General features: G+C 34.2%; 1 long non-coding RNA gene across 1 annotated transcript in view; it reads right to left on the bottom strand.

The window, feature by feature from the left end:
- Positions 1–16,964, bottom strand: part of LOC127152171 (uncharacterized) — a 37,750-nt gene extending 20,786 nt beyond the window's left edge. Inside the window, exon 1 of the long non-coding RNA XR_007825057.1 lies at positions 16,875–16,964. This is a non-coding gene — a long non-coding RNA (uncharacterized LOC127152171). The remainder of the gene's footprint in view (positions 1–16,874) is intronic.
- Between the last annotated feature and the right edge of the window lie 7,791 nt (positions 16,965–24,755).

Here is a 24,755-nt window from a genome sequence, read left to right on the forward strand (position 1 = left end):
TTACCCTTTACACTTCAGTTTATAGTGGTACTTGCTAAGGCCGTACCGAGCTGTAGGGACCAACACATCATAGAGACTCCAGAAAAAAAAAAAAAAAAAAAAAAAAAAAAAAAAAAAAACAGCAATCAACTAAAACCCAAACTGAATAATCTGGAAACCACATGCTAACAACTACTCACCATACTCTAAAACTCTAAATGTGCTAACTCACATTTAGTTCAGAAAATATTTAGAAGTTTAATTTTTTGAATAAAAAAAATAATAAATATGTTTAACAAATGTTTTAAAAAATTAAAATGCAAAATTACAAAAACACTGACAGCGTTTTTGTGTTTTTATGCAGTACAAATATCAAAACATTTTTAAATCAAGATGCATTTACTTGAGAAGATAATAAGATAATAATTCTTGTTTTCTGAGGGAAAGAAAGATTAATAAAGTGAGTTTATGCTTAAAACAAGAAAAAAGATCTGTTAATCGCATATGAAAAAATAAAGCAAAGATAATTTTTCTTAACCAACTGACAGATTTTTTTTTCTTGTTTTTTGAGCATAAAACAAGATCTCACTAAACAACATAAATTTCACACAAAACAGGACTTAATATTTGATAGTCATTTTGCCTAAATAGAAATCTTGATATAAAAATGTTTAGATTTTTTTTTTACTGCCGAAAAACAAGACAAAAATACAAAACAATTTATGTCCTGAAGCAGTTCCAATTAATTCACAATTATGCAGCTATTATTATGTCTATATAGACACTTTTGATACTGGCTACAAGAAAAAATCTTATAGTATGGCCTCTGAAACAACCCATTATGATAACCTACACACAGAAAAAAAGAGGCTCGACACTGGAGCAGTACCCTTAAAAGGACATCTTAGTGACTTGTTTACTCTTAAGGTAGTACCTTAAGGGTATGTATTACTACTCTAATGTACTAAAATGTACCTAAAACGGGTAAAAAAAAAAAAAAAAAAAAAATGACAAAGATTTCTTTTTAAGGGTACTGCTCCAGTGACAAGCTGTTGTACCCCAAAAGGTACAATTTTGACCCTTTTTTTTCTGTATACACTTTAAGAAAAGAAGGTACAAAAGCTCACTGGGTAGTACCGTTTAAAAATAAAGGTTCTTTATTGGCATCGATGGTTCCATGAAGTACCTTGAACATCCATGGAATCTTTCAAATGCAGAAAAGGTTCTATAGAATTTTAAAATGTTCTTCAAAATCGTTCTTTAAGAACTGTTCACTGAAAGGTTCAATGGGGAACCAAAAATGGTTCTTCTAACGCATCCCTACCAAAACACCCCTTTGGAACCTTTATTTTTAAGTGTAGCCTAATATGCGCACTTTAGGTGTATTTAAAAAGTAACAATATGCATCTTTTCAACCCCAGTGACAGCTTTTGTAACTTTTTTCTGAGTGTAAAGTCCAGTCGATTTATATCATTTTGAAGTGTGTCATCCAGGAAAAGAAAAGACTCAAAACTTAAAAACCGCACAGCTAAAAACAGTAAGGTATTGGTGGTCTTGGCAGGCAGCTCTCCTGGCGTTTCTCGGCAGGGCTGGAAAGAGGTTTGGACTCCTCTGCATGTGAGCTTCCATGACAGATTCTCAAATGAGAGCCAAACACATTTATCAACGGTTCATTTGACACTGATTACTCTCCGAGGGCTGTCCACTACACTTGCCCGTTAAAAAGTGAGCAGGGTCCTGGAGGTCAAAAGCAGTCTCTTATTGCCAGCCCACATAATCAAATCTGACAGAAATTTTCCCGGTAGACAGCGAGGGGACCGGTCCATCATAAGGGGGTGAAACAGAGGTATGGTGTGGATAACCACGGCAACAGATGAGCGTTCACACTCCAAATCACTTCACTCTGTCAGCCTCACCTGAAATGGCGATTGATTGTTCCCAGAAAAGACATGGAATTATATTAGAAATGTAGAAGCGAAATGAATTTGTACAGGGAAAAACAGAGAATTCCAGTTCTATCATGATGCAGTCTTTTTGAAAACCATATGAAATACATCACACAGTCATAAAACATACATAAAATCATCAAAATAAATCAGGCGTAACTTGACGTATGGGCCATTGAGTCTCCCATACTTGATCAATCTTCGGCTGATGCTCATGCCAAGTAAAACTTACTATTTACTTTAACCATGATTAAGCAGTTAGTAACCAATGTTAAATAATCGTTCTTGACCTCAAATCAAATGCCATCAATCTTGAGATATTACAGTCTGGATGATCTCTGCACTACAAACCCTGTTTTACACCATTAAGCAAAACCCAACCCAACATTCGCAGAAAAGGTATTTGGCCAAAGACGTGCTGGCACAAAATGTCCTCCGGGGTTAAAGCACATCATACACATCATTAGTTTCCCTCATAGACAGTTCGCATAAAAATGTTCAGTAAATCTCTTTCAATTTAGACGGTTAGACACCTCAACAAGAGTTCAACAGTAAGGATTTTATTCCTACTGTCTTACAGTATGTTTGTTTGGATTTTTAATTGCCCTGTTAATATTATCACTAGCTATGTTTCCATCATCCTGTTTTTATGTGCATTTTGCAGTATCGCAATCAGAAAGGAGTGATGAAAACATTTGATGGAAACCCAACTACTGGTTCCGCATCAACAATAAATTAAGTATACATTAGTAAATGACTAATGTATACATGACTATTAGTAATAATAATAAATAAAAATAAATATTGAAATAATTGTAATTCATTAAGTGTCACCACTGGCCTACCTGTGGGCTGCTTGGCACTTTTTTTTCATTGTCTTTTTTTCTCCATATACATATTTTAGTAAAAATCATAAATTATATATTAAAGGGTTACTCCACCCCAAAATGAAAATGTTGTCATTAATCACTTAACCCCACGTCGTTCCAAATCTGTAAAAGCTTCATTCATCTTCCAAACACAATTTAAGATATTTTGGATGAAAACTGAAAGGCTCGTGACTGTCCCATTGCCTGCCAGGTAAATACCGGTGTCAAGACCCGAAAAGTATGAAAGACATCGCCAAAGTAGTCCATCTGCCATCTGTGGTTCAATCTAAATTTTATGAAGCAACAAGAATACCTTTTGTGCGCAAAAGAAAAAAAAAAAAAGATTTTATTCAACAATTTGTCTCCTCCACGTCAGCGTAGTGCCATTTTGGAGAATATCTGCTAGGTGCAAACAAAGTTTTACGGGTTTGGAATGACATCTGGGTAAGTGATTTATGACAAAGTTTTCATTTTGGGGTGGAGTAACCCTTTAAATAAAATCAAAACATTGAAACGGTCATTGCGTTAACCATGGAAATAGTACTTTTAAATCTTTTAGCAGTCTCCTCCCCCTTAGTGGGTGGAATCAGGTCCATATAACAAAATGTAATATGGTCTTTTAGGATCAAAACTTTTAATAATCTTGACAAAATACATATCGTCGGAAAGGTCTGAGTCTCAAGATTCCATATTTGGTGGTTATTTTGTGATAGAAAAGTAAAAAAAAAAAAAAAAAAAAATCATTGGAGTTCGGATGGCAACCGGTGACTGTTTGTGGTATAATACCCTAAATAAAATCTCACAGGACCCTCAATTTTTTAAATATCAACTTCAAATTTAGAACATATATTTTACAATTTTATAGCAATTTTGGAATCAAAAATATTTGTAAAACATTTACTTTATATAAAATAAACAAATTGGTAGAGTGCATTTTCTTTACTCATATAACGTTTATAACTTTTTGTCTTCTTAAAAAATGTATATATATATATTCCAAAGCGGTCTATGTTCAAAAATGGGGGGGTGACACTTAATAAAATAATTCATTAAATAAATAAATAAATAAAAATAATAATTTTAAGGTTTATTTCTTATTAGTTCATTTATTTCTATTTTGTACCATTATTAAATTAATATTGTATTGTATTATTATTATCTGAAATATGTTAACACATAAAACCAAATGTGTTTTTGTTTTTGCTTTTTTGGTGGAACAGACGTTTAGGTTTACTAAATCAGTTGGTCAATTTCAGTGGCATAAAAATGTGGGAAAAAAAAAAAAAAAAAAACTAACTAAAATCTGACTTTTTTCCCCCTAAGAATTGCATGATACAAACTCATTCTGCCTTTTTTTCTCAGAAATTTCGAGATGTAAACTTGCCAAATAAAGTAAGAATTGTGTAAATTCTTAAAATAAACACGCAATTCTGACTTTATTATATGCAATTTTGACTTATTAAGTCAGAATTGTGAGATATAGACTTGCAATTCTGGGAACATAGTCTTTTGTCCCCTCAAAACTGGTTTTACAATTCGCAATCACAAGGAAAAAAGTCAGTATTGCAAGATACAAACTCACATTTGCAACAAAAAAAAAGTCATAATTGTGAGTTTTTCTTCTCTTAATTCTGACTTCATAACTCGCAATTGCGACTTTATAACTCACAATTTTAAGAAACAAAATCATAATAACCCTTTTTAATAACCAGTGGTGGAAATGGGCTTCCATACAACACAGCAATTTGATCATTTAAAAAAAAAAAAAATAAAATAGATAAGAGGGGAAAAAAATGAGCATCCTTTGCACCGTAGAGAAAAAAAAAAAAAAGAGGATGATGTGAATATTAATCAACACAAATGTCACATCTGTCCGTCCCAGCTGAGCTGAAATACGAGGCTGGGATACCGTGAGGGTCACAATGACAATATTTGTGAAACATAGGAACACCCAAAGGCATTCTTACTCTCTTTTCCTCCCATCATCCTCTATCACTCTTTCTCTCCTCCTACCTCTCATTAGGTCACCAGAGACCTTGCATCTTTGAAATGTTAGCGTCTGTCTCCAATCTGCCATTACCAGAGTACAGACACCTCCGCTGTCACTGCAGAGACTCATGGGACATTTACGCCCTTTCACCCACAAGGCCACAATCAATTACACAGCTGACAGAGGACAAAGACGGTTTAAACCCTTCGATAGCGCATGATCTCCAGCATGTAGCGGGCGAGAGATACACATCTAAATACTTAAGGAAAAGGTACAGGAAATGACTTCTAAAGAGCAATCTGTTGTGTTGAGCATGAGAACACAAGAGCATCAATATGGGGCCCTGCTGTGGAGTGAGCCAGGACGGCTGTATGGATCTGTTATTGAAATCTAGCCAAGCTGTCAATGTGCTAGCTAAAGCAGGTGCCTGGTGCGCTACACAGATGCTGTGCTCTCCACATTAGCATCTCTTTGTTGCTGGAACGGCATCACAATAGGCTGGAGGGAGGTCAGGTGAAGATCAAGTATTGAGCCGTTAAAGTTGAGCTTGTCTGCTCATTAGGCCAAATAAAGAGGGAAGGCGAAGTAAACATTTATAGGATGCGCCGCAGGACAACCACCACCCAAAGGAGGTAAAGCGGAGGCATTAACAGAAAAAAGCGGAGCCCTCGATATTGATTTCAACTAGGCGAGTTTCTTTATGAAAGAGGATCTGCGTCCAAGAGTAAGACTGTTTTAACTGTCTCGAAAGTCCGATCTATTTCGATTGATCCTCTCCTATCAGCTTACGGGCTTGGATGTGATTTCGGAAAGACTGGGACAAAGACAAGCGTTTGGCGAGTACATTAGCCGGCAGCGCCTTTTATGTCATAATGAGGTTTATGGTTAAACACACCAAGCTTACAAATTTTGAACATACTGTATTTTATAGGGTGTCAAAGACATGAGTTCTGACACATGTCGAGAAAGCTTTCTCTAAGACATACTGCACTTTTGTTTTATTGCATTCGAACGCATCAAATAAAGGTTCCAATTAGAAAGGGCCTCCACAAAATATATTTTATGTTATCTTGTAAGAACATGTTGTTGACACTGTTTATTGTAGAAAGTCATACAGTGAAATTAAATTAAAAGTAGTTCATGTCTTTCTCATGTTGTTCTAAACCTATAAGACCTTCGTCCATCTTCCGATCACAGTTTAAGACATTTTTGATGAAATCTGAAAGCTTTTTGACCCTGCATAGACAGTAACACAACTGACACATTCAAGGCCCAGAAAAGTAGTAATAACAGATAAAATTGTCCATGTAACATCAGTTCAACCGTAATTTTATGTGGCTACGAGCGTACTTTTTGGGTGCAAAGAAAACAAAAATGTTACTGAACAAATATTATGCAGAGATTATTATGCAGAGAATTTCACCCTCCATAACCTTGAAAAGTATGCAGACTGTCTCTGCAAACTTTTCAAAACTCCTTTCTAAAGAGATTCACTGGATTGGAAAGTGAGCTCAACCTTGTGAACAGCAATGACAAGGTTTCATAAGTGAGCAGCATTCACCAGTAATTGGTTTCAAGATGATGCTTTTAGAAAATGAGCACACAGAGATTTATTTGATATCTCAACAGTATTTATTTTCAGCATCTTGTTAGCATGCCCCTTCTTCTTCTCTTCTCCTTTTATATATCTCGGATGTGAAAGCAATAAGCTAAGTGGCTCAGCTGCCTGTAGTTGCACTGCAGAGTTTCACTATCCGATTATAGCATTTTTGCCAAGGCATCATCTCTTTCTCTTACATGTGCACAGACACACGCATATATATATAGCACATATAGCATTGTTCACTATGATTACAGCAAAAATGTGGACATTTACTGGCACCTAATTAATAAAAAATATGGTTCATATTATTGCCTGTCATCAGAAGTTCATAAATCCTGATGGATGGATAAAGTCAATTTGAAACAGGGACATGGCACAAAAGAGTTTGTTCAGTTCCCCTTCATTCGTCAATGCTACACTTACATGCTAAGCCAGAGTTTCTGGAATCAATTTATTTTTTTGGAATAAACTCTGAAGAATAAATCCACCCATTGAGAGGAGATGAAGTGGAAGAAGCAGAGAATGCTTTAAGCAATTTGAACCCATTTAAACTTTAGGATGAGTGTGGTTTGGACGACATGTTTCAAATCCTTTTCACAATTGATTTTCTACAATATAGTCTAATTCTATTTCCTGTTTCGAGTGCTTTAGAATCATTATATAGAACTTATATACAAAGTGACCCTGGATCACAAAACCAGTCTTAAGTAGCACAGGTATATTTGTAGCAATAGCCAAAAATACATTGTATGGGTCAAAATTATAGATTTTTTTATTTTTATGCCAAAAATCATTAGGATTTTATGTAATTATCATGTTCCATGAAAATATTTTGTAAATTTCTTACTATAAATATATCAAAACTTCATTTTTGATTAGTAATATGCATTGCGAAGGACAACTTTAAAGACGATTTTCTCAATATTTAGATTTTTTTGCACCCTAAGATTCCAGATTTTCAAATAGTTGTATCTCAGCCAAATATTGTCCTATCCTAACAAACAAACCATACATCAATGGAAATCATATTTATTCAGATAATGGATAAATCTCAATTCCAAAAAAAATCGATCCTTATGACTGGTTTTGTGGTCCAGGGTCACAAATATTCTCCAACAGAAGTCAAAAAAAAATATATATATATATATATATATATATATGTGTGTGTGTGTGTGTGTGTGTGTGTAATTCATATATACATTTTTATTTATACGTTTTTACATAAATATTTGTTTATATATATATATATATATATTAAAAAGCCACATATTTTGACAGACACATCATATTATAATCATATTAAAAATTAATAATTATATAAATTAACTTGTATTAATGTGTGTGTGTAATGTGTGTGCTGTCAAATGATTAATTGCGATTAATTGTAACCAAAGTATTTTTTTACATAATATACTGTGTATATTTATTATGTATATATAAATACATACACATACAGTATATATTTTGAAAATATGTAAATGTATTAACTTAAACATATGTATATATGTGTGCATGCGTGCCCGTGTAATTTATATACTTAATATATAAATGTATAAATGTATTTATTTTAATACATTATAATAGTTTTTACATATATTTATATATACAGAATTCAATTAAAATGTACTGTAGAATTAAAATGACTATAAATTGGATATATTTTCATGTAATAAACTCTAAAAACCATTAAAACAAGGTCATATGCTTTGACAGACATGTCATCATTCACACATCTGTGTAACAAATGAATAAGTACTGTTTACAACATTCCAAAATTAATTACTTTTAATGAGTGTTGTCTGACTTTCATTTGGGTGGTCTGAATGAAATCCCCATCTCTAAGCAGCAAATCTCCCGTGCCAGAGATTCATATCAGACCCAGAATGTTCCGTAGGATGACTGACAGCAAGGTAAACAAAGTGTGGCGCAGATCAGCACCGTGCAAAATCACTTTCAAACTGATTTGAATTCATTGCGCCTGTCCGCCGGGACAGCATCATTCACATGTGGCAAAAACACCATGAAACTCAACAGATGCCTCTCTATAAAATCACTCACATATTCACTTCAATGTATTTTCAACCTGGTCTCTTTATCTTCTTTTCTCGCCCTCTCTATATTTAATCCGTTACTAAACAACTACTGAGCTGCTTAATGTAAAGTCTCAATATACAATGGTCTGTAATTAACTTTGGTCTGTAATTGCTACAGTAACACCAACATGTTTTGTATCAATGTCATTATCTCTGGTTTTAACTCCGGTCATCATTACCTGCTAGAAAGTACCCATTTACGCTCTCTGACGCACACACTTGAAAGCCTAATGTAAAGAAACTGTTTAAAGGCCAGATAATTACCATCATTTCCTCGAACAAAAGAGATGTACACATGCATTTAGGCTCATTTCACAGATCTGCGACACAATAGATCGGAGAGGACCATTTTTATATGTGTAAGATGAATAGAGCCTAGGGTTGCTTCTTCTCTTACATTATTCAGAAAGAGAAATTCACAAACATAACCTGCTAGTCTCAAAACATAACACCTTTCTGAATATTTCATCATAGGCTGCAGGTCTCAGAGATAGCCATATAAAAACACAGCTTCGGTCAGCTGGGAAAAAAATATATAACGTCACATCAATTCTGTCACTGAAACCCTCGAATGTAAGAAAAGGTAAAATCTCAGGCCTAAAGCATCGAATCTGGGTAATATGAAATCCATAATTTACATTGACGCCAACATAAAAGTTACATCTTCCTCCAGTCATAATTGTAGACACCTCCAATCTTTTTAAAGCGAGAGCATTGGCTTTTCCACCAGAGGGAGAGTTTTCCGAGCTGGAGGATATTGAACGTTGTTTGGCTACTCAGACCCCATACTGTGAGCTCTGGAGGTTTGGATTTCAACGTCAATTAGAGGCTTTGTCAACAGATGAGGCCTTTTATTTCCACAAATGTCAGCTATTTTCTCATGGGGTCCTTGCATGAGGATGAAATGCTGGGGCTAATTATGTTAAATAGATATGATATTCACATTTTATTGCTCACAAACCCCTTATGTATAAGCTTCGCATTGATGTTGCTATATACAAGGATAAAAATATGTGCAGTGAATAAACTGCAGAGAGATTAATGCTAAATTAGTTGGAATCTAATGCACTGCATTGCATCATTTTATGTATGAAAAATTGACCCAAAGAGGTGCAAAATACTTGGAAAAAGGTATTCATAAAATAAAATTTCATAAACAAAGTTCCTATATTTAAAGGTCCACTTGTAATTTTACGTATGATAAATTGACTCAAGGAGGTCTACAATACCTGAAAAGAGCTATTTATAAAATATAATAAAATAAAATAAAATAAAAAGTCAAATGAAGTACAATAAAAAAAAAAATAATAATAATTGGAATCTTCATAAATCAATCTCCAATATTTAAAGGTGCACTCAGTAATTTTATGTATGATAAATTGACCCAAGGAGGTGTAAAATACCTGGAATAAGCTATTTCTAAATAATAAAATAATATTTTTTAAACTAAATAAAATAATTGGAATCTACTTTTTCATGAACCAATCTCTGATAATTAAAGGTGCAATTTTATGTATAATAAATTGACCAAAGGACGTCAATAACATAAAAAATAAATAAATAAAATAAAATAAAATAAAATAAAAAAATCTGTAATTTTATGCATGATGAATTGACCAAAGGTGGTGTAAAATACATGGAAAGAGCTATTTGCATAAATAAAAGAAAAGAAACAAACATAGAAATAGTACAATAAAATGAAATAAAATACAATAAAATAAAAATATATTAAAAAATAAAATAAAATTTAATTTAATTTAATTAAAAGTCAAATGAAATGAAATTAAAATAAAATAAAATAAAATAATTGGAATCTTCATAAACCAATCTCCATTATTTAAAGGTGCACTCAGTAAGCTGTTCATAAAATAAAATAAACATAGAAAAGTGAAAAAACAAAACAAAACAAATAAAAGGAAATTGGAATTTACTTTTTCATAATCCAATCTCTGATATGTAAAGGTGCACTTAGTAATTTGATGTATGATAAACTGACCCAAGGTGGTGTAAAATACCTGGAAAGAGCTATTTGCAAAAAATGAAAATAAAATAAACAAACACAGAAATAGTACAATAAAATAAAATAAAATAAAAATAATAAAATAAAATAAATAAAAGGAATTGACTTAAACCAATCTCTGATAAGGTGCACTCAGTAATTTTATGTAATTTTTAAATTTTCAATTAAAAAGTATGATTTCGAATTATATAAAGTTATTACATTTTATATAAAGCTGTAACATTTTTTGTTAATAAATAAATATGATTTTGTAACGAGAAAAATATTACTGAATGCGCCAAAGGAAGGAAGAAGCAATTCTGAAGACGTTCACATTTTTAACTCAATCTTCCTTAAACTCCATCTCCAGAAAACCTAACAAAGATGCTGCGCTGTGGTCAAGAGCAGTTCTGGTCATTGCTGCAGCCATGAAAGCATCTGTTTCAGCCTCATCTTCGAATGGAGACATGTTTCTAAAGGTCATATTGCAGATACTTGATTGCAAAGCAAAGATAGCCATCACTAAAAGACACCTAGACAGCTCACAAAGAGGTACTCAGACACCGATCAGATGGCTTTAACAGGGAAAGTGGGCTCCAATGACCACCCAGACCACCCAAACTGGCCACACAAGTGCTGTGACTGCCAATGGAAAAGTGATATTCCACCCATATCCAATGAACGCTCGCTGCTGACTGGACACTTTGAGGTCTCAACGTCTCCTGGATCCCTTCTCTGTCTCGAAAGCTGACAATCAATATAATGGACAATGACATTTAAAGAGACGTTTCTGACTTCACCATAGGTTAGTGGTAAAAACAGATGTATAACGCACAGTTTGAAGTCTGTCAAGAAATGAAGAAAAAAAGACTTCAAAAGAGTCTGGATTTTAAAAAAAATAAAAAATAAACGCCACTAGCACAATACAGAAGACCTCGACAATACATAGTAATGGTTAAATTGACCTGTTTACTGTTTGTTGATTGATAAATGGCAGAAAATTACAGCACATATACTTCTCCGAATCCCAACACAGAGAGCTTTTATCCTGTAATGAGAAAAAATTAGACTTCGCATGTGGCATATTTTCCAATATGCATTTGCCACGGCCATTACTCACACGCTAACATCAAGACAAATAAAACAATTACCCATCTGTAATTAGTTTTCACAGCACAACTCAAGTTGCCATCATTTTAAACACTAATAGTGTCACCACCGCGCATGGCTGAGGTTCAGGCAAATCATTTATTACGGAAGGTCATCATTTTAAAATCTCGTTAGCTGTACCTGTGGGCCTGAAGGTCAGGATCCACTCAAACTTGTGTTATGTATGACAACGGAGCCAGCCAATTCGCCCCTTCCTGTTTTCTGCCACACTTTAAGCTGTCATAATTTTGAATTAGGCTGAGACGTATCATCATCCTGGTAATATTTCATATGTGCCATCGCACGCAGCCAAGAGGCAATAAACAAAGCAATTACAAAGGCCTGCTCCTGCAAAACAAACCTGCCCCCATCCTTGCTGCCCTCCATTTCTCTGTTTGTTAATCACATGAATATTTTAAAATGTCATCAAACCTGTGTCACACATCCAGAGACAGCAGAGATGGATATGAGCATATACACACATTTGGTTTTCTATAATAGTGGACTTTCCAGTTACTTCTGTTGTTTTAATGCTAAGCTAATATCAACTAAAATCTTTCTGCAAAATAATATCCTGTAGTAGGCCAGTGATTTGCAACTGTTTGTTTAAACATTTAAGGTGGTATGAGCTACCACAGTCATTTAAACATACACAAAATAACACAAACTGAAAATAACATGGCATTTTTGGGTTATGGAAACAACAGTTACCATGGTGAATACACAGTACTAACACAAACTCTTAATGAAACATGGGAACTGCTCCTGAATAGAATAAATATCATACCTTCATGCAAATCCTTCACAGCTTTTATTTCACACGGCGCGTGTTCGCAGTTTTAGCGCGCCGCCGCATTTGCGCGTACATTTGAAGAATGCGCGCTACCAGCACAGTGTAACGTCTGACAGGACGGGATTGTACGTTTTTCTGAGGTGAGACACTTGTCATTTCGCAACGATTTACAAAAATAACGATAGAATAATGACACGGACATTACAACTGAGCGCGTTTTTCTCAGGCACTTTTTACTTAAAGGTTTAGTTCACTTCCAGAGCATAAACATACAGATAATGTACTCACCCCCTCGTCATCCAGGATGTTCTTGTATTTCTTTCTTCATTCTTAAAGAAATTACGTTTTGAGGAAAACATTTCAGGATTTCTCTCCATGTAATGGACGCCTATGGCTTTCCCAGATTTGAACGTCCAAAATGCAGTTTAAAGGCAGCTTCAAAGGGCTCTAAACGATCCCGACCCAACCGAGGAAAAAGAGTCTTTTCTAGCGAAACGATAGGTTATTGTTATTATCATTTTTAATTACAAATTACATAACGTTAGTTTTTAACCTCAAGCGCTTGTCTCCTTTAAATCTGTGGGAACTGTTTTTTCGGTCATGACAGTTAGGGTACGTCTAAAAACTCCCATCTCATTTTCTCCTCCAACTTCAAAATCGTCCTACATCGCTGCAGAAGTACCAACCCAGAGTTTACAAAGTGAACATGCAGAAGAGATCAAACACTTTCGACAAAAAAAGGCAAAAATTGTGATGTAGGACGACTTTGAAGTTGGAGGAGAACATGAGATGGGAGTTTTTAGACGTACCCTAACTGTCATAAAAGTTCACATAGAACTAGACAAGATGAGCCTTTGAGGTTAAAAAGTATATAAACTGTAATTTCTTTTTAGAAAATAACCGATCATTTCACTAGATAAGATCCTTATTCCTGAGCCCTTTGAAGCTGCATTTAAACTGCAGTTTGGAAGATCACATTATTACATGGAGAGAAATCCTTAAGTATTTCCCTCAAAAAACATAATTTCTTTACGACTGAAGAAAGAAAGACATGAACATCTTGGATGGGGGTGAGTAAATTTACATTATCTGTAAATTTTTGTTTAGGAACTGAACTAATTCTTTAAACTGCATCTGACAAAAGTGTCAATGGCTTTCATGCATGTCTTTCAAAATTAAAGTCTAGCATCAAAATAGGTTTGCCAAGTTTTCACAACAAAACCCGCCCAACTGCTACTCAAAACTAGCCTAATTGTGTTTCGAGGGGATAAAAATCGAATTCTGGGGGTAAAATGCACGTTTTTTTGTTGGGGTTCTCCTGGTAAATTGGTATTTCAGGGGCTAAATGTGAAGTTATTTGGCATGCTTCAACCACCGGACATTAGAAAAACACTGCGGCAACAGTGTTACAGTAGCCCAATTCTGCTGGAAAACAGCGGACTTGGCAACACTGCATCAAAAACACAGAGTGAATGTGCGTCGTTCATCTTTTTTATTTTCTTATAGTCTATGGTCGCGGCCCACCAGTTCAGAAACACCGCCGTAGGTGATGTTAAAGGAAGTTCACCAAAAAATGAAAAATTGATCACCCTCAGGCCACCAAAGATGTAGATCAGTTTGTTTCTTAATTTGAACAGATTTGGTGAAATTTAGCATTTTACCACTTGCACTAGTTAATGTCTTTTGAAGCAGAAAGTTATGAGTTTGTAATAAACAAATCTATCATCAAAGCATTATAACTTTAAAACATCACTTCTGGTCAAATTTCCAGTTGACTATCTCTAACTATTCTTCTTAGAACTGTTTTGGCTTGTAAATAGTGCATGATCTGTGCATATTTCTCTCTTGATTCAGACTAGACTGCTTTCTCACTGGGGAAAACAGTGTTATTGCTAGAATATTTCAGGTGGAAGCAATGATTTAAAGTTCTGTCATTAATTACTCAGCTTCATGTCATTCCAAACCCACAAGACCTTTGTTCATCTTCAGAACACAAATTAAGATATTTTTGATGAAACCCAAGAACTTTCTGACCCTGCACAGACAGCAATGTAACTGAAATGTTCCCAGCCCTAGAAACAGCGTAAGAACATTGATGAAATAGTCCATGTGACAACAGTGGTCCAAGCGTAATTTTACAAAGCCACGAGAATACTTTTTGTGTGCAAAGAAAACAAAAATAATGATTTTATTTAACAACTCTTCTGCCCCGCTTCACTTTCTCCTGCATTTATCAAGAATATTACGGCTGGCTGAGGGTGAGTAAATTTTCAGCAATTACATTTTCAACAAAATTTTAAATTTTCATTTTTTGGTGAACTATTTCATCAAACTGTTTACCTCGTAGTTGGCTGCTCCCCAAAACTGGCAAAATCTAACCCACGCACATGGCACGTGCAGACACAGATAACAAAAGGAAATAAATTACGACTGAAGGCTTCAATAATGCATACAAATGTGGGTGATGGGAGTTTGAATTTGGCTTGAAACAGTGCCCGCAACATTTTTCCGTCTTCCCATTTCCTACTTGTCCTACTATCTCAGGAAAAAAAAGCACAAAACTGTCATTGTCAAAGTACGTATGTGACCCTGACACACAAAAGTTCATGTATTCATGCCATCGTATAATGAGACCTAGAGGCCGAAAATCACAGCGAGCCTCACATGTGCTTCTGTATTTGTGTAGTAAACAAAATCGTGTTTCCGCCCTTCATACACACAGAGCTAAGTGGAACATGCAGGATTCATATCTAAACCTTCTTTTTGCGTTTTAATATTCACAGACATTAATCCATATCGCGATTCGAATTAAGTGACAGACCCAATTTTGATTTATTCATCCAAAAATGGACGAATTCCATGGCATTCCGCGCTATAGAGTAAATTCCGTTTTTATTAATGGACTCCACGATCCCGTCTGTGTTTTCGCAAAGGAGAAATTAAAGATGCGCGTTCATGTAGAGATAGAAATGACATGTCACCGTGTAAATAAGATAAATAACATAAGTCCATTTAGTTTGTTTAATAAAAGGTATAGACCTGTTCTGTAGGAAAGGTAACCTTAAAGGAGAAGTCCACTTCTAAAACAAAGTTTCACATATAATTTACTCACCTCCTTGTCATCCAAGATGTCTTTCTTTCTTCAGTCGTAAAGAAATTATGTTTTTTGAGGAAAACATTTCAGCATTTTTGTCCATATAATGGACCGATATGGTGCCCCAATTTTGAACGATCTTCAAACGATCCCAAATGCAGTTGTAAACGATCCCAGACGAGAAAGAAGTGTCTTATCTAGCATAACGATCGGTTATTTTAATAAAAATAATAAAATTTATGTACTTTTTAATGCCAAACGATTGTCTTGTCTTACTCTGCCTGGACTGTTTTTGTTCCTGTTCATGACAGTTAGGGTATGTCGAAAAACTCCCATCTCATGTTCTCCCTCAACTTCGAAATCGTCCTATATCGTCCTATATGCACCGTTTTTTGTTAAGAGTGTTTGATATTCTTTGCATGTTCACTTTGCAAAGGCTGGGTCAGTACTTCTGCAGCAATGTAGGATGATTTTGAAATGATTTTTGAAGTTGAGGGAGAAAATACGATTGGAGTTTTTCGACATACCCTAACTGTCTTGAGCCAGAATACACAGAGTTCAGGCAGAGAAAGGCAAGACGAGCGTTTGAGATTAAAAAGTATTTTTAATTTTTAATGAAAATAACCAATCGTTTCGCTAGATAAGACCCTTCTTCCTCGGCTGGGATCGTTTACAAATGCACTTGGGTTTATTTGAAGCTGCTTAAACTGCCTTTTGGAAGTTCAAAATCGGGGCACCATATCAGTCCATTATATGGAGAAAAATGCTGAAATGTTTTCCTCAAAAAACAATTTCTTTACGACTGAAGAAAGAAAGACATGAACATCTTGGATGACAAGGGGGTGATTACATTATATGTAAATCTTAGTTTTGGAAGTGGACTTCTCCTTTAAATGACTTTTGTTGTGATCTGGTGCTATATAGAAAATCTAATTAAATAAAGTAACTTGACCTAATATAATGGCAGGGGAAACACGCATTGCTAAGAACTTCATTTGGACAACTTCAACAAAGGCGATTTTCTTAGTATTTAGATTTCAATATCAGATTCAATATTGTCTTATCCTAACAACCATACAACAATGCAATGTCTATTTATTCAGATTTCAAAAGATGTATACATTTTAATTTCACAATATTGACCCTTATGACCTTTTGTACCTTTTGAAAGTAGGTACTAGTAAGTACCATTCCAGGTAATTAGGGTACATGCAGATGTATCTTTTAGCTTATGCACCTTAGCTCCAGTCACAGCTTTGTACCTTTAAGTTTATCTTGTACTGTTCCCCTGCATAAAAGTTACAAAGAGTAAAATCATAACTAACTCTACTTCAACCAAAGCACAAACACACATTTTACCTTTTACACTGAAGAGCTCTTTCCATAACCCGCTCATCTGTCTTTGTCTCCTCATTCATTCAGGAGGCGAAGTCTCGGCTCTGTGTACACCCAACAGCTCCTGCAGGATCTCACCATCTGTTCTGCTGTTGACTCAGTCTTCAGCTGAGGTATGGCCATGTTTATTGAGTGAGCGCTCACTCACAGACGGCCAGACCTGCACACAAAGCAAATCTTTCTCTCTTCACTTTTTTCCCCCTTACTCTAGTTTGTTTAAAAAAATGGCATGAAGTGAAACCAAAATTATATAGATTTAAATTTGAATCCATACAAAGAATCTAAATGTGCAATGTTATCTTTGAATGATTGAATGCATAAGTAATGGCTTAGATATATTGTAGTGCTAGTATCTCAAAATGTGGACGTGTTCCAACAGCCAGTGAATTTATTCAAATTAACCCTACTGAGGACGCAGGTGATCTAATGTTGGGACCAGCTGATCCTGCAATCAAAGCTTTGTGGTTAGAGCACAAATCTGGTTCCAGTGTTTCTGTGGGGCCTGTCTGACTCTGACTGAAGGCCGAGGCTTAACGCCCACGCTAGGATCCTCCTGTCTCCCCCGCAGTGCAGCGGGGGCGTCTTGATCCATGTTCAGATATCGATTCAGCATTCAGGCTGTGTTCAGATCTATCTGGTCTTTCTGATGGGCATTTGAGAGTCTCAGAGGCATTTAGAGAACAAAACAAACCGGAGAAGAGGGGGTTATCGGCTATCCTTACAAAAAAATAAATAAATAAATAAGACAAAAAGAGAATACAACCTGGGGGAGTGAGATTGCTGCTGGTACAGTAAGATATGAGGAATGTTAGTAATATAGAAACTATATGGTTTGGGTTGTATGGATATCATTTGTAATAGCATATTATAACTTTTTTTGCTTTAAAACTACTGGAAGATCTGAATGTTTCAGCTTAGAGCAGTGATTTGCATCCACATCCATATGTTTAACACTCTGTGCTAATTTACCTAGGGAAAAATTTGAAAAAAAACACAACTTTTCTTCATGCTATTTAATGGAGATGCTATATTTGACAGTTTTTCGTCACCCTTGGTGGGCTGGTTAAGACCTTTTGCGTCGGGATTTAATGAGAAAATCTCAGCCTTCAATCACGTCCAGCCTCCCATGAGGAGAAGGAAGGTCAGTTTTAGGATGCGTTCTGGCCTGTTTATTTGCATCATTAAAACAGGGCCACAATTAAAAGCCTCCTGCGGGAGATTTCAGACAAGGCAAAAAACACATCAGACGTTGACGGACGGATTCAAGCTGTGCCCGTCTGGGCAAGTTCAGCATCTCAAGCGAAACGCCCTTCGGCGGACATGTTTTCTCTTGTGCTGCTGTCCCAAGAATTCTGCTAATACTTTAGGAAGTTTTTTTTTTTTTTTTTTTTTTTTTTCAATAATTGTTCCATCAAATCATGAAATAACCAAGATGTGAACAACACTTTTGGTGACGCCAACTCAAAACCGTACACTAATCGAGTAATTCAAGCACCGCTTGTTTGAAACATTTGCTAATTAGTGTTGAGACAAACACTTCAGTAACTGGATGGCTGTAATCATCAAAGGCTGAATTTTAGTTTCCCCCTGTTGTAATAATAGAAAGTTCTCAGTGTGAATGTCCGTAGCTTTAGTTTATGTTTAAAGTTCATTTCAGGTTGTAACTATTGCATTTGTAGTTTCAATATAGAAAATATTTATATCTTGCACAATTCATAAAGGTACTAAAAAAGGACTAAAAAAACCATTTACAATTTAACCCAAAAGTCAGTGTTGTTGTTAATTAAATTTTTTAAAATATTTTTTATTACCTGAAATAAAGCCAAAATAACTCAACTAAAACTAACTGAAATAAAACTCTATAATTTGAAATATAGAAATAATATATTTTAATAAATAATACATTTATGTTATAGAAATAATATAAAAAAAAAAACAAATAAATACATTGGCAAAAGCATACATTGGCAAAATGAGTATTGAGAATATAAAATATCAAATTACATGATAAAAGAAAATTGTTTAAGGTAGGTGACTGTGCTTGTTAAAAGAAAATGCCACTGGTTAGAAAATACAACTAAAAGGACTTAAAAAGAAAAAAAAAGTCCAATTTAACCCAAAAGTCAATGTTGTTGTTAATTTTTATTACCTAAAACAAAGCCAAAATAACAAAATAACTAAAACAAAATAAAAATCTATAATTATATAGGAATAATTGTTAATGGTAGGTGACTGTGCTTTTTATAGAAAAAAAAATTGCTTCTGGTTACAAAATACAACTAAAATTACTTAAAAAAACAACAAAATGAAACAAGCATTCATAAAATAAAAAAAGTTAATGCACAATATTCATAAATACAATAATAATAATAATAATAATAAATTCAATTATAAGAAAATTGTTAATGGTAGGTGACTGTTTTCTTTTATAAAAAGAAAATGCTACTGGTGACAAAATTCAGCTAAAAGGTCTTAAAAAAAATTATATATATATATATATATATATATATATATATATAATATATACACATACATATGTAACAAAATATTTCCATTAAAATAAAGAGTTGTTTCTGACCAATAACATTGTTTCCAGTTTAACCCAAAATTCTGTGTTGTTGTCGTGAACAAGTCGTATTTACAGTTTAACCCAGAAGTCAGTGTTGTTGTTAATTAAAATTATTCAAATATTTTTTTTTTTTATTACATGAAATAAAAGCTAAAATAAAATAAATAAATGAGTATTAAATGAGAAATATAAAATTAAGGAATTTAAATTAAAATCAGAATCAGCCTTGGCAACTAACTGAAACAAAAATCTATAATTATACAGAAATAATATTAAAAATAATAATAAAGATGACAAAAGCACATAAAATAACTAAAATAAATAAATACATAAATGAGCATTGAAAATATAAAAACAATGTAAAATATTTCTAAATACAATAATGGAACATAATACTAAAATATCAAACTAAATGATATAAGCGAATTGTTAATGATAGTAGGTGTCTGTGTTTTTTATAAAAAGAAAATGCTACTGGCTAGCAGTGCTGGGTAACACATTACAAGTATCGCAAGTTATGTAATCGGATTACTATTTTTTCCAAGTATCTAGTAAAGTATTATTTATAAGAAAATATCTGAGTTACTTGTTCAGTTACTTTGTTTTCCCACTTATTGACTGACATTTCTCCTGTTCCTCTGTTGAGAGAAATCGGTGCAGAGTGCAGAGAAAGAGGTCCTTCCTTCATCCAAGGCTTATTAATTTCACCTTTGGTGTGAAAGTTTTTTTACAGTTGCCAGATATATAACTTTGGGTTTTTTTTGTTATTAAAAATAAATAAGCAAGCCCAACTCAGGTAACAAAAAAATAACGCAAAAGTAATGTAATGCATTACTTTCCATGAAAGTCATTAAGACGCAATATGCACATTTTAGTTTAATGTTACTTTTGACAAGCAGGATTTCAAGAGTATTGTTCAGCTTTATACAGGTATGTTTAAACAGCTTCCACCTGCACATACTGCAGCAAACATACTAAAAATATTTACAGTAATTAGAAATTCAGCTTGATTAAATTTAGATTAATTCCACCGGGATCAGCTGTACCAATCTCGGAAACGAGGAACCGGATTATCAAAATTACCCACTTGATTATACAACACCTGCAGCCATTGCAATAAGACGCCACTCCAAACTCTTTTCAACAGGCTCATTCATTAGCATCATCCACCGTTGTCAATGTGCATGACAAAGTATGCCCTTTATTATTCGAAAGTGCAGACTACTGATATATTATAGGATGCTGATGCTAAAAAATGACGGTAAACTAGTGATAAATGCAGCAGTGGATGCTAGAATGCAAAGGTCTATCACTTAGAATAAGCAGCCAAATCACAAACACTCCATCTTCATAATCCGTCATCCTTACAATGTCAAAGGCCATTATACCGGTTGATAGAGTGGGCAGACTGAATTTAAGCCCTTGACTCAATGAGCATGTTAGTGGCTTCGGCCACCACAAACCTGTTATACCTAATGGCATGTGAGAGCTGAGAACCTGCACCCAATCAAAGGCCTATCACCCACTGATTGGGCCCCCATACGCAGCAGGGCCAGCCATAACATAATCACGACCACGGGAGGAAGAGGTTTGGGTCATTTGAGTGGCAAAACAAACAGCAAATCAAAGCTGGCCTTTTTTCCCCGTCTATTTCGTTTTAATTTGCATCTACAAACAAGCCCTCCATTAGACTCCAGCCGTAATGCCCCACGTAGCAACCGGTAAGACACAGGATTGAGTGTTCTGTGTATTTCTGCCGCAAGATTTCCTGTTCTCGCTGCATTTTCATCTCCCCCAGGGTAATTATGGGATGTTCGGGGCTGCGCCCTTGTCCTCGGGCAAGCTGGTGTCTTGAATTGTTGGGATCACAGGCTTGTGAAGTCATTACGCTCTGATCAATGGTGTTCTCCGAGGGGCTGTGGACACAGTTGTGGTGTGAGCTGTGTGATTAACACCAGCTCATCACAAAGCTCAAAGGACTCAACACACAAATTAACATGAAGGCGAGAGTGGCTGCAACCGTAAATTAAGGCGGGCCGAGGGAAACGCATAAAGAAGTTGTGCTTAATGGTGTTTATGAAAGCAGGCCCACACAGAGAGGGCATCCCAGCAGACCGTAGTCAATAAGCGGTAAACAACACCTACAATAACCAAAAAAACTATAATAGAAAAAGAACCTCTATTATGTATTTCCTGCATTTTTAAGAATCAAACAAGGAAACACTAAAGGCCAAATAATAACAAATCCATTTCTTGTTATGCACTGTATTATGTCTGTTCTTAATATAAAATGTAATATTTTATCATTAATTTTACAATAATTGAAAACCATGGTAAATTACATATACAGTTGAGGTCAAAAGTTTACATACACCTTGCAGAATCTGCATTATGTTAAATATTTTACCAAAATAAGTGGGATCATACAAAATGCATGTTATTGTTTATTTAGTACTGACCTGAATAAGATATTTTAAGATAAAAGACATTTACATATAGTCCTCAAGAGAAAATAATGGTTGAATTTATAAAAATGACCCTTTTTAAAAGGTCTTAACACTGTGTTGTTACTTGAATGATGATCCGCAGTTGTGTGTGTATTTTGTTGTTTTTTTAGTGATAGTTGTTCGTAAGTGTCTTGTTTGTTCTTCAGAAAAATCCTTTAGGTCCCTAGAAATTCTTTGGTTTTCCAGCATCTTTGTGTATTTGAATTCTTTCCAACAATGACTGTATGATTTTGAGATCCATCTTTTCACACTGAGGACAACTGAGGGACTTATATGCAACTATTACAGAAGGTTTAAACGCTCACTGATGCTCCAGAAAGAAAACCATGCATTAAGATGGGGGGGGGGGGGGGGCGGTGAAAACTTTTGACAGAATAAGGGAGTGTACATTTTTCTTATTTTGCTTAAATATCATTATTTTTTTTTCCTTTAGTACTGCCCTTCAGAAGCTACAGAAGATACTTACATGTTTCCCAGAAGACAAAATAAGTTAAATTTACCCTGATCTTCAAATTCATAAAGTTTTCAACCCTGGCTCTTAATGCATCGTTTTTTTTTCTTCTGAAGCATCAGTGAGCGTTTGAACCTTCTGTAATAGTTGCATATGAGTCCCTCAGTTGTCCTCAGTGTGAAAAGATGGATCTAAAAATCATACAGTCATTGTTGGAAAGGCTGAAATACACAAAAATGCAGAAAAAACCCCAAAGAATTTGTGGGACCTGAAGGATTTTTCTGAAGAACAGCGGGCAGTTTAACACTCATTCAGGTTTCCAACACAGTTTTAAGAATTAAACACATGAACGGGGTCATTTTTATAAATTTAACTATTATTTTCTCTTGTGTACTATATGTAAACGTCTTTTATGTGAAATATCTTATTCAGGTCAGTACTAAATAAAAAATAACATGCATTTTGTATGATCCCTCTTATTTTGGTAAAATAATTAATATTTTGCAGATTCTGCAAGGTGTATGTAAACTTTTGACCCCTGTATATTGTTCACTTTATCTCTTAATTTCATCTTGTTTGGTTAAATCCCATGCCATACACATAAGTAAATTGTCATGATTTGAATTAAATTGAGCTTGATCAGAGCATACGATATTTCTGAAAGTCTGGCATACCCTTTTCATTCTTTTAAGTTCTATCATTCAAAAGGTTCTGCATAAGAGGATTTGCTCATTTCAAACGTGCAGTTGTGATATGGGTCAAAACGTTTTTTGAACAAATGTTCCTCTATACTTTCCTCTTGAAGGCGAGACCGGCATAAAAGGTTTTATTTTTACACGACGAAAAGACTGTTTTAATAATCCATTACTAGTGATGGTTTGTTTGATGGATCACAGCAGCTTCACATCCAGTGAATGCAGGTGTGTGTGTACAGACAAGAAGACCTACACATTCACCCAGCATCCTTCAGGACTCAGAAGCTCCCCACTAAATATAGTACATCTCCCAGATCACTGCTGCCCTTGAGGACTCAGACAAGTAGGCCAGGAGGAGAAAAATGGGGCGGCCTTGTGGTTAGGATATGCAGCATATTCGGAGTATCAATAATAGATGCCACAGTATCTAAAAATAATATTTCACCTACAATAATGGTATAGAAAGAAATCAAAGGGAAGTCAAATTTTTTTAGGGGAAGACAAATTCAAAGTTTTCGGCAACATCCCAAACTTCCTTTCTTTCCCAATAACATTCCTTACAGTTAAAACTGAAAGAATGACAGGAAAAAAATCCTAACCCCTATTTTAGCCAAAGAGGATACCATATTTAGTTTGACATGAATAATTATTATATTGTACTTTCTTAACATCCTGGGTCACATAACCTGCATTTCCTTTTTGTTGTTTGTTCACTGAAAACATACTTGTCTTGACATCCAATGATTTACACTTAGGTTCAATATATTAAACAGACTATATGGCTTCTACTATGATGAAGTTTAAAAAGAAACTGCTTTCTTATGTACAAATCAACAACTTAAAATCATGGAACGGCAGCTCAGTATAAAATAAAATAAAATAAAATAAAAATAATGCCAGCTCTGTCTAACATAAAATAAAACAAAATAAATAATACCAGCTCTGTCTAAAATAAAATAAAATAAAATAAATAATGTCAGCTCTGTTTAAAATAAAATAATAAAATAAAATAAATAATGGCAGCTCTGTCTAAAATAAATTAAATAAAATAAAACATAATACAATAAAATAAAATAAAATAAAAATAATGGCAGCTCTGTCTAAAATAAAAAAATAAAACAAAATAAAATAAAATAAAATAAATTAAAATAAAATAAAATAAAATAATGGCAGCTCTGTCTAAAATAAATTAAATAAAAAATAAAATAAATAATGGCAGCTCTGTCTAAAATAAATAAAATTAAATAAAATAATGGCAGCTCTGTCTAAAATAATAAAATAAAATAAAATAAAAGCAGCTCGGTTTAAAATAAAATAAAATATAAAATAAAATAATGTCAGCTCTGTTTAAAATAAAATAAAATAAAATAAATAATGGCAGCTCTGTCTAAAATAAAATAATAAAATAAAATAAAATAAAATAAAGGTATTGGTTCACAAGGTATTGGAAAACAGGAGTTCTGAGTATGGAAAAAAAATCCTGAACATGTAACACATTTAAAAACGAGTAGGCCATGCAATTTGTAACCGTGAGAGATTTGCTTGGCTCTTTTTCCCACTCTAGCCTCGATCCCATCAGCTGTTTCACAGAACAATCTGGCCTCACCTGGAAGTGATGCAGCA

This window comes from Labeo rohita, chromosome 2 (assembly GCF_022985175.1).
Source record: "Labeo rohita strain BAU-BD-2019 chromosome 2, IGBB_LRoh.1.0, whole genome shotgun sequence".
Lineage (NCBI taxonomy): Eukaryota > Metazoa > Chordata > Actinopteri > Cypriniformes > Cyprinidae > Labeo > Labeo rohita.